A 14,529-nucleotide genomic window follows, 5' to 3' on the forward strand; every position below is an offset into this window, starting at 1 on the left:
TTTTTAATGACTTATTATTACATTAGTGAAGCTCTTCTGCAAAAGTAAATGGTATCTGATAATAGACACCAAAGAAATAGAAAACATTGTCACTACAGTCTCTAACTTCTAGAGAGTATTTGGAAAGTGCTTAGAAGCAACAGTATTCTTTTGTTCATTTACTAACTAACATACTCCAGTATCTTCCTCACTGGTTCACTCTGAGACTGATTACCGAGTAAAGAAACAGTTGTTTTCTATGCTTTTCTTCTTTGCTTCCATAGCCTACACTTCTCTTTGGATAGAAGCATCCCATTTTACTCTCCATGGGAAAAAATTGTGATACAAGGTAGGGTTAAAAATTATAGGACCCCAAACATTTGTTTCAAACTATTTTTTTTTTTTTCATTTAATGGATCCTTTCTCTTTTCTAGCACAAAACACACATGCTCTGGGTCAGTGGTTTTCAACCTGGAGTATGTGTCAAGGGATACCTGCCTAAGTTTTAATAATGGAGGTGGAACTTCTGATTTGATCAACGTACAATGAGTAAATGGCATTGCCATGTGCTGCTATGTTGACACTCTTCCTAAGGAACGAACAGACATGTCATGTGTAAGGGGTATGAGCAACAGTATTTTGCAGATAAAGGGGTACATATTCAAAAGAGTTTGAAAATCACTGCTGTGGGTAGTTCAGATACACTCAGTGTTTAGGGAGTTCTTGATTTGTTGGCCCCATAATACTTCTTCACACTCTTACTGCTTAGAGAGCTATTCCCATAATCCATATAGCCAGAATAGGCTAATAAGTCTCCCCTGCCTTACTGGCAGGTCAGCAGAAGGTACACGACATTTCCTTGTAAGCCTGCTCCTTGTAAGCCGGGAGCAGGCAGTGGAAGGGTAGATATCATGAAGGAAGAACTGACAGAGTGAATGAACAGTATCAGGAACTATAAAATCAGCAATTCAGGCCAAGAAACAATGAAAGAACAAGCTCTATAGGGCTCAGAAAAATAATTGTTTGAATATTTGTATCCAACCACTTATCTGTATTCTTAAATATTGTGTTTGCAGTGTTGTCACATCCTTGGTTGGAAGACACTGTTACAATGGGTTTCTAATACAGACAAAGACTGACAGTAATACAGGTAGGTGTCAGTTGCTGATGATCTCTGGGAAAATAAAATTTCCATAATTAGCATGAGGATTGAAATTTTGATAAAGGAAACTGAAAAAGGGTAGAACAAGACAAAACCACAGTAGGTGAAGGTTACATCTAGAGAAGCTTAAGCTGATCAATCATCTTCCAGTTCATGTTATTGCCTAATATTTCTCTTTTTACCATTCTGCAGAGGCAAAGATTAACATGTCAGAATATAATATCCTGAGATATTGGTTAAGACCAAGACAACAACTGAGATTTTTTTTCTCAAAAAATCCTGAGAAAGAAAATGTCTACATCTGTTACAAACAAGTGAGAAAAGCCCAATATTTAGTCTATTCTAACTGCTTTAAAATGACGTCACCTTTTCCCTCCTTACTTCAGACTTCACATCGGTATAACCCAGATGATATTAATATTATGCTTTTTGATAGACTTTGATTCAGCAAAACACTTAGGCACATGTCTAATCTTAAGCAGTGGTTAACCAGAAGGTCAGGGAAACAGTGGTGTGCTTCCAAGTTTTACCCATATAAATCATAAATAAGATACTATTTACAGTAAATGCCATGTATATTCAAACTGTGTTTCACATGTCATTTATTGCTAGTGTGCTCCCTGAACTCTGCTTCCCAGCATTAACAAAAAACAGTACAGTAAATTGTACAGATTTGTGATTTGCCTCCCTCTCCTTTCTTACATAGAAATGAATGAGTGCACAAAGATGACATCTAAGTCATCATTAGTTCTCTGAGTTATGACCCCACTGGGATGATGGAGGCAGTCCATGCCAATTAGGCCTACTATTTCTTCCACACCCTCTTATTTCTACATCATATACTGGTAAAAGTCCTGACTTCATGTACCCGAATCAGTGGGATTACTCACATTTGAAGTCAATGAGATTGCTTGTGTACTTGCAAAGTTTTATCATGTGCTTAAGTGTTTTATTGGTCTTGGGCCTTATAGAACTACAAGCAAAATCCATTATCAAAAAACGTTCATGTGTTAGTCTGGATAGTCTCTTCTAAAGATGTCAGAATTTAAACATAATGGCTTCTTAACTAGAGGAAAGTTTCCAGTGTTGCTAACAATAGCAAACGTTTTTAAAATCCAAATTAAAGTTATAAAAAGTAAAACATTTTGCAGAGGCCAAAAATAGCATTGGTGTGATTGCAGCTGGAGTACTGGGTCCAGTTCTGGGTGCCACACTTTACCAAGGATGTGGTAAAGCTTGAGAGAGTCTGGAGAAGGGCCACCTGTATGATCAGAGACTTGCACAGCAAGGCATATGAGAAAATACTGAGAGGATCCGGAACTCTTCAACCTAAAAAAAAGAAGGTTGAGATGGGACTTAGTAGCAGCTTACTGCTACATGAGAATTATACATCAAGGGCTTGGTGAACAACTGTTCACCAGGGCACCCTTGGGGAACACTAGGAGTAATGGCCACACACTCCTGGAAGACCGTTTTAGGCTCAACGTTAGGAAAAATGACTTCATAACTAAGGTGTCCAGACTATGGAATAAGCTCCCTCCAGAGGTGGTATAATCACCTACCCTGGAAATCTTCAGGAGGAGACTGGACGGTCACCCTCCTGGTGTCACCTGACCCCCAGCTATCTGTCCTTCTTGATACAGGGGGACTGGACCTGATGATCTTCTGAGGTCCCTTCAAGCCTTACTATCTATGAAGACCACTTTTCAATCATTTGCAATATATGTAACTCTAAAATAAATAAACTGTTCCATGTTATAAAGTGCCATTTACTGAAATACTAAAATATATTATAATGGGTCTATAAGATGCAATATATTATAATATGTATATAAGATATAAAAGATATATTATATCATGTATAGAAGATATTTCTGTGTCCTTTTTTTATATAAAAAAGTGGTTATAAGTGTACTTTGTTGTGCAGCAAGCAACAGTATAAAGTGCCAGCCTGTCTTTTCTCTTCTTAGAAAAGGATGTTCTGCATGCTGCACAAGTTAATAAATGTTCACAATTCAATCAGCTTGAAATCCATATCATACAAAGACCTGCTTATGTAATGGTTGCTAATAAGACAAAATGTCATCATTGCAAGGTAGGGGACCTATACAGGAGCTGAGCGATTAAACCAACCACTCAATTTCTTAGACTAAGCAGTAGTCAGTAGAGGTGGTCATCAACAGAAACAGTTTAGTACCCTAGAGATTAGTCCTAATGAAATGTTTCATTTAAATGTATGTATTTTTACCCTGGGGTAGTAGGGAGCAAAGCATAGACAATATCAGCTTTAAAAGATTTATGTGCATTTTCTCCTGCAGTAACAGAGCTTTTTCAGTGTTGTGGCATTTACAGGCTTAAGTCTTGTAAATTGGTTCTAATTTTCAGAGATGCTGAGCACCTGTCAAGTATATTAACACAATATTTCTGGGGAAAACAAACAAACCTATAAGTATATTTAATAGGCCCCTTCTACATGTGCAGGTAAAGGCTCAATGGGATCTAATGTGATCTACGCAATCATGCTTTCTGCCATATCGCATGTGCATGGCAGGAGGTGCGATTCTGTGGATCACGTATTAGATCCCACTGTGCCTTATTGCCAGTGCAGGGGGAACCAATTCCAGGCTCCCCATGCATTGACAAGAACCAAGCTCCTATGGCTGGGAGCCCCCTCAGTTGAGTTACTCCCAGATATGGGGATGCCCCATGCATCCCTGAGCCTAGGAGCTTGGTTTCATGCACCCCTGGGGCAGCTGCACCCACTAGTTGCCAGGACCCAGCTGGGTCTCAGCATCCAGCATCTACAGCTGTGGGACTCAGGGTCCCTGTGCTTCTGGGACTGAGAGTCAGCAACTGCTGGGGCTGAGAGTCCCCTCAGTTGTGGGACTCCCAGCCCCAGCAGTGCATGGTGCTGCCCTACAGCTGGGAGCTCCTTCAGCTGACAGGGGCCCCAGCCACAGGGGACACACTGCTACATGTGCAAAGTAAACCTTAATAGCAACCAGCTATAAAGCCAATACACATTTTCAAGGTCTAACTTTATAAATGGTTGGAGCTTTTTATGGCACGATAGCTACTTTGCACATGTAACTGGCTTGAAGGTATTTCTATAAGTAACCATTTCATTGCATGATACCTTTAACGTGTAGAGGGAGCCATAGTATTGTTTGTGTACTAAAGTAATGAGGCCAATTCACAGTCATTTGTTAATATCAGATAAGCACCAGCTTCCCAGTGAAGTGCCTGAGGTGAAACTGAGGACACTTACCTCTGAAAGTCTTTAGTTGACTGATTGTTGCTATATTGTCACAGACATCTCTTCAATAACAGAATCTATTTGTAACAAGACAGTTCCTAAGAGGGTTATTGTAATAGTTTATGTTGTCACCTTCCACTCTTACTTTCAAAGCTGTTCAGGGCAGAACACCCAGTTTCCTCTTATTTTATTGCAGCATGATTTCAAGGGCGGATCAAAGTTAGGTAATTTTCATCCTTCATTTTCTCATTTTATGTGGTAAAACTGGTCACTAGGGTAGGGTGAAATATAGTGGAACCATAACACTGCCCCCGTTTCCCATGTCTCTAGGTAAAGAGAAAATAAAAGCAAAGTAAATAAGATTACATTCCTCTTTGGTAACTGTATACTGCACATATTCACAAAACAAATTTGAAAGCTATGGCAACTGGAATAAATTACACAGTAGTTTGAGACACTATATAAAAATGAAGGGACACTTTCAGGGTATTCTTAAAGTTATGGTCTGCTATGAAAACTGATTGTAAATATTGTAAAGTGATTCCTAAATTACACTGGGAGGCTTGGAGTTTGTTGCTCCTTCAAATTCTTTATCAAAAACCACGTCAAAAGACTTCTTCCTTTAACTGTGACCCATATAAACAAGTGGTGTGATCTACCACCAAGCTAAAGTTTTTATTACTTGCAAACATCACCAGTGGAAATTTTTGCAAATTCTATTTTGCCCTTAGTTCTATCAGTGAAATGTCATTTCCATTTTGTATTTTCATTTCATTTTTCACTTGGCATTGAAAGAATGCTTTTCATTTTCAAAGTCCTTATTAATATCAACCCTCAGCACATATCTGTTATGTAAATAGGAACGCATTATTAACTTTTGTCACAAACACACCACATAAGCAGGAATGATTAGGGGGTCAGAGCCAAGAGCTAAGTTTATTTTAACTAATCTTGTATTTGGTCCCTTTCTAAAACTAATGATAAGCTGTATTTATTTGTATTTGTTTTATTGCTATATGGATTATATGATGTTGTATGTATGCATCATTGCAACTTTGTGTCACCGCTTAATCAAAAAGGTATAGCCAGATCTCTAGTTAAGTACATGTCAGAAAAGCTGTGGCACAAAGGGGGAAGGCAAAACTATTAAGTATCACCGCCTAATTTATTTATTTATTTTAGAAGAAGGGCATTTGTCACACTCAAACACATGGCAGAAAGAGCTATTTTGGGGACTTTTACACAAAATATTGGGGGTATGAATTTGCCCATAAGGAGAAAGTTCAGTGCTGTAATAAGAAGTACATTTCAGGGAGCTCGGCCATTAACTGGGGGAATTCCAGATTTCCCAGGCAGAAGGAAAGTTTCTGGGGGGTTCTCAGACTCCTCAGCAAATAGAACAATACTTATAGGTGGAGGGCTGTTTTGAAGGTGTTTGGAAGATGTCTGTTAGGTAGAGGTTGTCTTTGGATTTTCCCATGCCTGTGTGGAGGTTTGTTCCCCAGCTAGCTGGGCTGGCAAGAGTCAACAGCAGGAAGGCTGGTATCTGGACAGACTGACAAAACTCTCTGAAGCACTCTGAAGAAAGTCAAGAAAAGTGAGAAGCGTTATCTATTTTTCACATACTATTCTTGTCTTCTATGCAATAAATCTTCTTGATGTTTTGTTGTCTTACTGATATGCTTACTGCCTGTAGAAAAGCATCTTCCCAAAGCAAGTGATTGTCTGGGTATGCCATTTCTATAGAGGGAAGGAGGCATACAATTTGGTCACAGAGCTGGCAAAAATGTCTCCTGTAGCTGCAGAATCTGGGGTAAGGGCACTAGAGCTGAGGCTTGCAGGAACAAAGAGTTATCCCAGGGTAAACCTTAGTCTGTTCCTTGAGAAAGCAGCTTGGGCAACAGGGAGAAACATGGGGCCCAGGGTACACCACAGTTGGGTCCATGGCAGCCCCCCACATAATTCATAGAGAAATAGAGTTAGTGAAGTTTAGTGACTTTTTAACCATTGTAAAAGGCAATGGTTACACCTGAGAATCAGATCGTGAGAAGCAGAATAAATGTTAGATCAATGTTTCCTAACCAGTGTGCCGTGGCACATAAGTGTGCCATCAGAAATGAACAGGTGGGCTGCGGAATTTTGTCATGGCAATGAGCTACAAGCTACAATAGGTATAAGGATGAGGAATGCCTTAACAGGTGTGCTGTGGAAAATTTTTATTAATGTAAATGTGCCTTGGGCTAGGAAAGGTTGGGAAACACTGTGCTAGATGAAGTTGCCATGCAATACCTAAGTCAAGGTTTTCAGACATCAGTTAATCAAGAAAGCTCCAGCTAAAATTAGAAAGGAAAGAAAATCAAAATACTTGTTCCCATGTTGATTGTGCAGGCAGATTCAGCTCCTACTTTAAGCTTTTCTCCTGAATGAGTAAACACATTTTACACCCTATACAATTTGGCTCCATGTCCTACATTCTACTGACATCACTTCCATCTAGAACTCTAGTATTTGTTCTTGGCCAGATTTCCAAGATCTATGTTCGACCCTTGTCTTTCTTGACCTCTCAGCTTCTCTTAACACCCCTAATCATACCCTTCGTGCTCTTGTCAGTTCCTGTCTTCAGTCAGAAATGATGCTACCTTGACTTCCAACTCTTACTTCCCCCAAAAAAGCACATTCCTGTTTAATCCCAAGTAAGAAGACTAGTATGAGTAAGTAGAGCTCCCAGTCAGGTTCTTTACAGCCACAACCTTATTCTGTTTCACATTCTTCCTCAAAATTTATTTTTCTCCAATGCAAATAAGAAACCCAACCTGACAATGCTTAGACAGATCATAAATTGAGATTATGGTACATGGCTGTCTAGGAATTATGTACAACTGGTAAGATTAGCTATACTCCTTCTGCCATTCAACTTGTTAATGTCTCTCTACTACCTATTCTGTATAAATATTAAGAATATAAATTTGGTGGGGGTAGGGGCTGTCATTTATTGTTTCTAAAGTGTCTTGCACAACTGTAGGGATTTTGATCAGACAGGCCAGCCTAGGCCAAGTACCTTAGCAGCCACACCTGAGGTAGGCCTCAGTTAATGAACCCTGCCCCAGTTTAGGAGAAGGGAGCATTTTGACTGGTTGCTGGGAATACCACCTATCTATTTCATACCAGCTGAGGCCCTGGGGTTACAGGCCAGTCAGCCATTCTGCTGTGGTAGGCCTCCTGGTTCCTGACTCTGGATTTCACTTTGGATTTCCCTGTGGATCTGTTTTCTGGTCCCTGACTCCAGCTAGGCTCTACTCTTGGACTTCACTTTAAGGATTCTCCCTCCAGTTGGTACTTGCAACATCTGATCCCTGGAATCTGACCCCAGACTGTATTGTGGACTGTGCCCCTGGATTTCCCTCTGGTTTTGGTAACATGACTCCCATCCTCTGACCCAGTTCCAGGATGTAGCTTTTCCTCTGGCCAACCATTAGGCCAGACTAATTATACCCCAGTCCCTTACAACAACCAACAGCCAAAGTGATAAGCTATCCTCTAACTAAACTAAGGAGTTTAGGATAGTATGTACATGTACATATGAGTATATGACAGGCCAGCATAGTCTTGACAGTATTGTAATATAACTGCATTAGAAGTAATTCAGTTTTTTGGAATTGGAATTATCAAAGTGATCTTGTTAAGTTCAATTATCAAGGTGGGGCAGGTGGGGGGGGGAGTTTGAGGGTAAAGATGGATGCTTCTAAATGAATTGGATCAGCTGTGGCACTTTATTGGGTAAAACATAAATCACCTGTTGTCCTCTGCAAAAGGGATGATGGGTGACATCCTCTCTTTGCCTGGGGATTCTCCACTTCCCTGCCCCTCCTTGCCAAGACCCATACTAACCCATGCCTCATGTGGTACAGAGTGGTGTGGGTCCCAGCTAGGAGGCATGGGGCTGTACATGTCTCAGCATGGAGGCATAGGGCACTGGGGATACCCCGGCTTCCATGCTTCCACATCAGGAAGCATGTCGGCTTTCTCCACTTATGGAGATGCGCAATTGGAGATCACAGGGTGGGACCCCATGAGCAGGTAACCCCAACTTCCCTCCCCCTTACAGAGAGGTGCCCCTAGGTTTTCCAGTGCCTATCTCTGCAAGCAGGAAAGCCAGGCAGGTGCCCCTGGTTCTTGAGGAGCCCGATTCTGTGCAAGAATTCCCAGGACATGCAGGATCAGGCCCCAGGAGTCCTCAGAGCACCTACCTGTGGTGCCTGGAGAGTGAGGGTAGCTCCAGGTTTCCTGCATTCTCCCGTCATAGAGCAAATAGATGTGTACCACAAGAAAGTAGCACTATTTTACATTACCTTTTTCTTGTGGCCACTAGTATGGCACAATCAAAGGCAGGTACATCTATTTGCTCATCATTTGTACCAGCATACATTTTATGGAAGCACAAATGCAACATCATCTATTTCTATCCTGAGTTAACTAGGAACAGGCTCATCCAAGGTCTGAAAAAAAAAGGAGTATAGACTATGCCCCCTGGCAGATGTTTTACTTAAGAGCTATTAATCTATTAATCATATCTTAAGTAGTAACCCAGCCACACATTCAGGGAACTAATGGCTCTACAAAAAAGGAAACTAACCACAAAAATATTACAAGAAATGTGTACATTTTTGTGACTTGTTTCCATCTTGTGTCTTAAACTGAATGTGTGGCAGGACTAGGACTGTGCTAAAGTCTCCAACTAACCCTGTTACACTCCATTATGATTAAGACCCCACCAGAGCTTGACTGGCCCAGGTGTAGTCCCCATTCAAGGTGCAATCAACTGATCCATGGCAGGATCAGGAGTGCACTGGGACTGGAAAGCAAGGGAGTACCCAATGCAGGTGACCATCAGCTGATTGTCAGTTAGTAGTGACTGCACTGGGGTTGGGGCTCTAGACCTGGTGTGGTCCCAATCTACTTAAGGATCATACAATTGTCAGCCAACACCAAGGACCACATTGGGTCCATTTGAACCCCCACATGTTTCTGAAGCCAGCAGACAATCAGCTGATTGTCAGGCACCCAGCTTTCAACTTGCCATGGTGCGGCAGCTTGGTATAAAGATCCTAGGCTCCCTGCCTGCTGTCAAGTAAGGTATGATTTTGATCTAATCCCAAGAGTGCACATCTTGCCATGCACATGTGGCATTGCAAGAGGCATAATTGTTGGGACTGGGGATTAGATCCCATTGTGCCTTCAAACTAACATTTGTCAGGCATCTATACTAAGTATTTTCTTCTTCAGAACTTGAAAATTCATTAAATCTTTTTTTTCCCCCCAGCAAAGAGTAAGAAAAAAGAGCAGAAACGGTCTGTGTAAGCTTTACTGTTCTCAGCCTAACAACACACACAACACCATTCTATTCTTCTGAGGCCATTTGATTGACAATCTGAGAAATTTAACAGAGGAACATATTCAGTTATGTCAACAACATGGATCTCTAGTGCAATTTTGGTAGATATGTCCCCTGCAAACCTACAAAAAGAGGCTACCAGAAAATCCATATAGAAAGAAAAACAGGAAACCTTTATATCACCTCTGAAAGGACCTTTATCAACCTGTTTATTCAATCTTTTATAGCCTTTTTCCTTCTTTATGTATGTTGCTCTTTTTTCTTTTCTGACCTACTCTTATTTTTTTTCCCCAGGAACTACAAAATACCTGTGTGTAAATGGCCAAAATTGTTCTAAGCAGCATTAAAAAGACAAGACTTACACCTGTTAAGTCAGCAGAACTCCATTTGATGGAGCTCTAAAGATTTTCTTCAATAAGGGATCTGGCGTAGAATTGTTATTTAAAGGTTTACAAAGTAGTAATTATGCTTTTACATCTCAAAAGTATTATGGAAAAATACTCTGGCATAACGTTTACCACAGTTAACTTTGATAGTAAATACAACTTGAAACACACCTACATGTAACATATATAATAGATTAAACATTTTAAGTCTCAGTAGCATTACACAAAGAATCTCATCATTAGACTGGATGCTGTTGTGCAAACATAAAAGCACGGCTGTACTGTATACATATGCAAGCCCAGAAAGTAGGATGAATGCATAAGGAGAATGCTTTTGCTTATGGAGTTCCTCCACCTTTCTTTCAAGTTTAGTGACCAGAAATAAAATAAACCACATGACTAAAAATGAAGTGCAAATTGTCTAGCCAACCACAACTATGGCCTGATAGTTCTTTCCCAGTTCTTGGAAGGGGAACTTTTCAAATGAGAAAATCCTTGAGTTAGATCTGTCATAGAGACTGCTCCATGTCACTTCTTTGCCTTGCCCCTATTTCTCCTCTAGCCCAAAGTCTGCCTCTAATGGTAGAGTTATCAGTAATTTATATTAGTTTTCCAGCTGAACTAGGAAGATTCTACCCTTCTTATGTAAATGAAAAATCCAATAGAAATTCCAAAACAAGCAGGGACTTTGGCAAGCCATTCTTCATCCTCTCCAAGAGACGGTCTCTTAGGATCTGTCTGACTTTTATCCAATATTAACAAATCCAAAATTGCTTCCCTTTGTATGGACTCCAAAGCAGATAGATCACTCTAGTTACTGTTAGGCTTTCCCACTCTCACTCAACTGCAGTAAAAGCTGGATGACCTCTGGAATTATCCACCACTGTCATATAGACTTCCTTCTCTTGTAGTTGTTATTTATAGATTCTGGCTTTCCTCAGATTGCTCCTTTTAGAACAGCTGCAGAGTCTATTCCACCACAAACTCAGTCCCCTCCCAGACTTCCTAGCATGACCCGACTGTTTACTTTTTTATTTTGCTTTGCTTTGTTTTTTTGTTTTTAATCAGAGATGGTCAGATGAATCTTGAACTCTTTTTCCTGCGTTCTTTCTTACTGGGTAAGAGGACTGCCTTTTATTTCTCCTTTTCTCCTGTGTATTACTCTTGAGTCTAAAATTCCTACAGCCTCTCCAGGAATTATACCCAATTTTGCTGTGTGCTAAACAGGAACCAAATTCTATGAGAGTTAAAGATCCTATTAAAAATCCATTTTACCCTGTGTTATACCTATCAATAGTCTGTCATAGGGTGGAAAAAACTGCCAACACCACCCCAAAACTGACATAAGTTCCAGAATTGGCAGAAGCCAAGGTTCTCTTCAATGGCGTTGTACTTCTGTTCTGTATGCAATTCCATCTCACATTAGCCTTACTCCTAGGGACTCCCACACCCTTGGTAACCATTCATGAGTATGTGGAGGTAGGGATGGGGATGCTATACTGAAAAGTTAATACCACTAGGAAATGTATTAAATATTCAGGATAGCTTCCATGGACCTAGAACAGGGGCGGGCAATTATTTTGGGTGGAGGGTCGCTTATTCAGTTTTGGCAAGCCATTGAGGGCCACATGGCAGGCAGCCAGGGGCAGATAAATATTTATTTTCTACATTTTTTAGGGGCCCCATGGGCTAGATAGAATGGCTTGGTGGGTCACATCCGGCCCGCGGGCCACATTTTGCCTATCCCTGATCTAGAAGGACAAAGAATATCCCATCTTCATCCTTGGCCCATTCATCCTTCACATTGACCCACTTCAACTTCATCCTTACCTTTAGGTGGATCCTAAATTCACTGGATGGCCTATAGTAGCATGTGATTTATGCTGCAGTGGCTGCTGAAATCTTTTCCTTTATTCAAGATGGATCTAGAGGTCCCATTTTGGCCATAGATTTTAAATGAATCTTTTTTTCCTTTTTTAAAAATTTGTTTCCCACTTGTGCTTTTCTCCTACCTTGCTGGTAGGTATCATGATGAATCATTCTTATCTTTACTGGACAAGGCAGGCAAACTACTTAGCATCAGATTTAGGGATATACAACATCTTGAATATGATCTCCTTGAATTATTTTATCAATGTCTCCATTTCATTATTTTGGGGCACCTGTAATATGTTCTAATTCTGATATTTTAAGTGTGACCTTACTGAGATTTATGCTTGAAGAATTTAATAAATGAGATCCTTTTCCTATTGGGATTGTCATACCACAAGATTATATTTTAATATAAAAATGTGCTGAGAGAACAAAATGTACTTATACTCAGAAAGATGCTTGTGTTTCTTTATTACTCTAAAATATCAGTACAGCTCTGGTACCCCCAAATCCTTTCCTATGATTTTCAGTCCTCCAGGGCTTGGAAGGAAAAATACTTCTCATAAGGTTACCATAGAATCGGAGATTCAGTCTCTTGGCTGAAATAGTTTTCATGTTTTTTGGTAAAGAACAAAGTGTCCTCTGCACATTCTCTAGCAGCATCCATTTTTCAGTAAGCAGTAGTATGTAAAATGGAGAATGGATACATGTAACTATATTTCTTTTGCCTCTTTCAAAACCCACACTTGCCCCCTCACAAATCTTTACTGTGTGGAGATACAAAAAGGAATCATTACAGAACTAGAATCTATTGCTATCTAAGGGAATGACTCAAAGTCCATTGGGGTTAATGGGAAGACTCCTAGACCACATCCAGATAAGCAGTGGTGTGTGGTATGTGCCACATACCACACGTTCCGTTGTTCCCCACACTGCAAGGGAGCAGCACGAAGAGGTTTTTTTTGACCCCTGGATATCCAGGGGTAAAAAAAAAAAATGACCAAAAGTGGAGCAGTGCACATGGCAGCAGCGTACATTGCCCAAAGTCAGAGCCTGGCCAGCCAGAGCTGCACTCTGCTGCCAGCCAGGCTCTGTGTGGCAGGAGCGATGCAACTACAACCCTGGGAGGCCCCAAGGACCCCAGGTTAGGCTTCTGGGGCCACCCTAGTGATGGCACCAGCCTCCCCTACCCCACCCAGGGCAGCTCACCATGCACCAGAATGTGTGTGGCATGGGTGTTCCCCAGGGATAAGTAGTGGCAGTGCAAGGTGTGCCACTGCTAGTTGTCCCAGGGAACCAAATATCTATGCACATCTAGCCGCAGCCCCAAGAACTTAATTAATTTGTTTTGGATTAGTTCTTAATAGTTTATGCATTCTCTGCCCAAGCTGCAGAAATCCTAACATCCCTTTTGTGGTAGAATTTCACTGGTTTTGCTGAAAGACAGACTCCCTTTAGATCATAAATTTTAAAGACAAAATTTGTTCCATAATGGCAAAAAAGACCTTTGAAAGATTTCTCTCACTTTCTACCCAAAACTTTTTAAAGGCCATAACTGATTTTAAAAGTTAACAGACAACAAGGCTAAGTACAGATAGTCAAAAATCCCAAGGCTGGATAGATTCAATCTTCATAGGTTATTCTATGCTGCATATATTGAATTGATTAGCAAGTGAACAGACATTGACTTTTGATTCCAGAAATGCAACCATATGCTTACAGTGGCTCAGGCCAGAAGCTGGGGGGCGCTAGAGCACACCTCACTGCTTAACTGGAACAGACAGCGTGAGCCAAAGGTAGCCTGCCCACCCTGTCGGGGCGGGGGGTGCTGTTTGCAGGGGAGGTACAAAGCATATTGGGATGCTGGGGGACTGTGAGGTAACTTAGATCTGGAGGGGATCTGGGACAGAAGTTCAGTAAACTGATTTAACGTAAGTACGTTAAGTCTGATACTATATCCATTCACATTTATTGTAAACTGGCTTCAGCCATTTTGAAATCAGTTTATATGCACCAAACTTCTGTTGTATTATAGGTTTGAACCAGTTTCTGATCACTTATACTGGTTATGTATAATTTCTGTCCCTACCCCAAGTTCTTTCTGGTGTTTATTTTGTGAAACACTGTTTTCCTAAACTGTACATTCATTTATTTCATATCTGTTTACATGGTTATTGGTATGGTTGAAAGGTCTGTTCACTGAGTTCAAATCGTGTTTGCAGTATGGCTCTTGACATTAAAATAATATTCATTTTTTTTTTAATTACCTCCCAAGTATTTTAGCAACAGTTATTTCACACAAATAATCTGAGTGGTTGTTATTGGGGGTATACTCTGGTTTTGTGGCACTAATATCTCATTTTAATTTTTGCCCTTAACTTATTGTTCCTGTAGGAATCATCACTTCAACACTGCATAATAAAAATTTAGCTGCCACTATTCCATCTGTGCTTAACTGGGACCAGGTCTTGTCTGAATTAAA

General features: G+C 40.5%; 2 long non-coding RNA genes across 4 annotated transcripts in view; one reads left to right on the forward strand and one right to left on the reverse strand.

The window, feature by feature from the left end:
* LOC109282882 (uncharacterized) overlaps positions 1-2,903 on the forward strand; it is a 28,627-nt gene extending 25,724 nt beyond the window's left edge. The window contains exons 2-3 of the long non-coding RNA XR_002089918.2: positions 1,056-1,129; positions 2,785-2,903. This is a non-coding gene — a long non-coding RNA (uncharacterized LOC109282882). The remainder of the gene's footprint in view (positions 1-1,055; positions 1,130-2,784) is intronic.
* The window catches only part of LOC109282881 (uncharacterized), a 72,584-nt gene that overhangs the window by 22,209 nt on the left and 35,846 nt on the right, over positions 1-14,529 (reverse strand). Inside the window, exon 1 of one of the 3 annotated variants that reach the window (XR_009459128.1) lies at positions 4,410-4,717. The exons of the other annotated variants lie outside the window; for them this stretch is intronic. This is a non-coding gene — a long non-coding RNA (uncharacterized LOC109282881). Of the gene's footprint in view, positions 1-4,409; positions 4,718-14,529 lie in introns of those variants that run through there. 3 annotated transcript variants of the gene reach the window in all.

This window comes from Alligator mississippiensis, chromosome 1 (assembly GCF_030867095.1).
Source record: "Alligator mississippiensis isolate rAllMis1 chromosome 1, rAllMis1, whole genome shotgun sequence".
NCBI lineage: Eukaryota > Metazoa > Chordata > Crocodylia > Alligatoridae > Alligator > Alligator mississippiensis.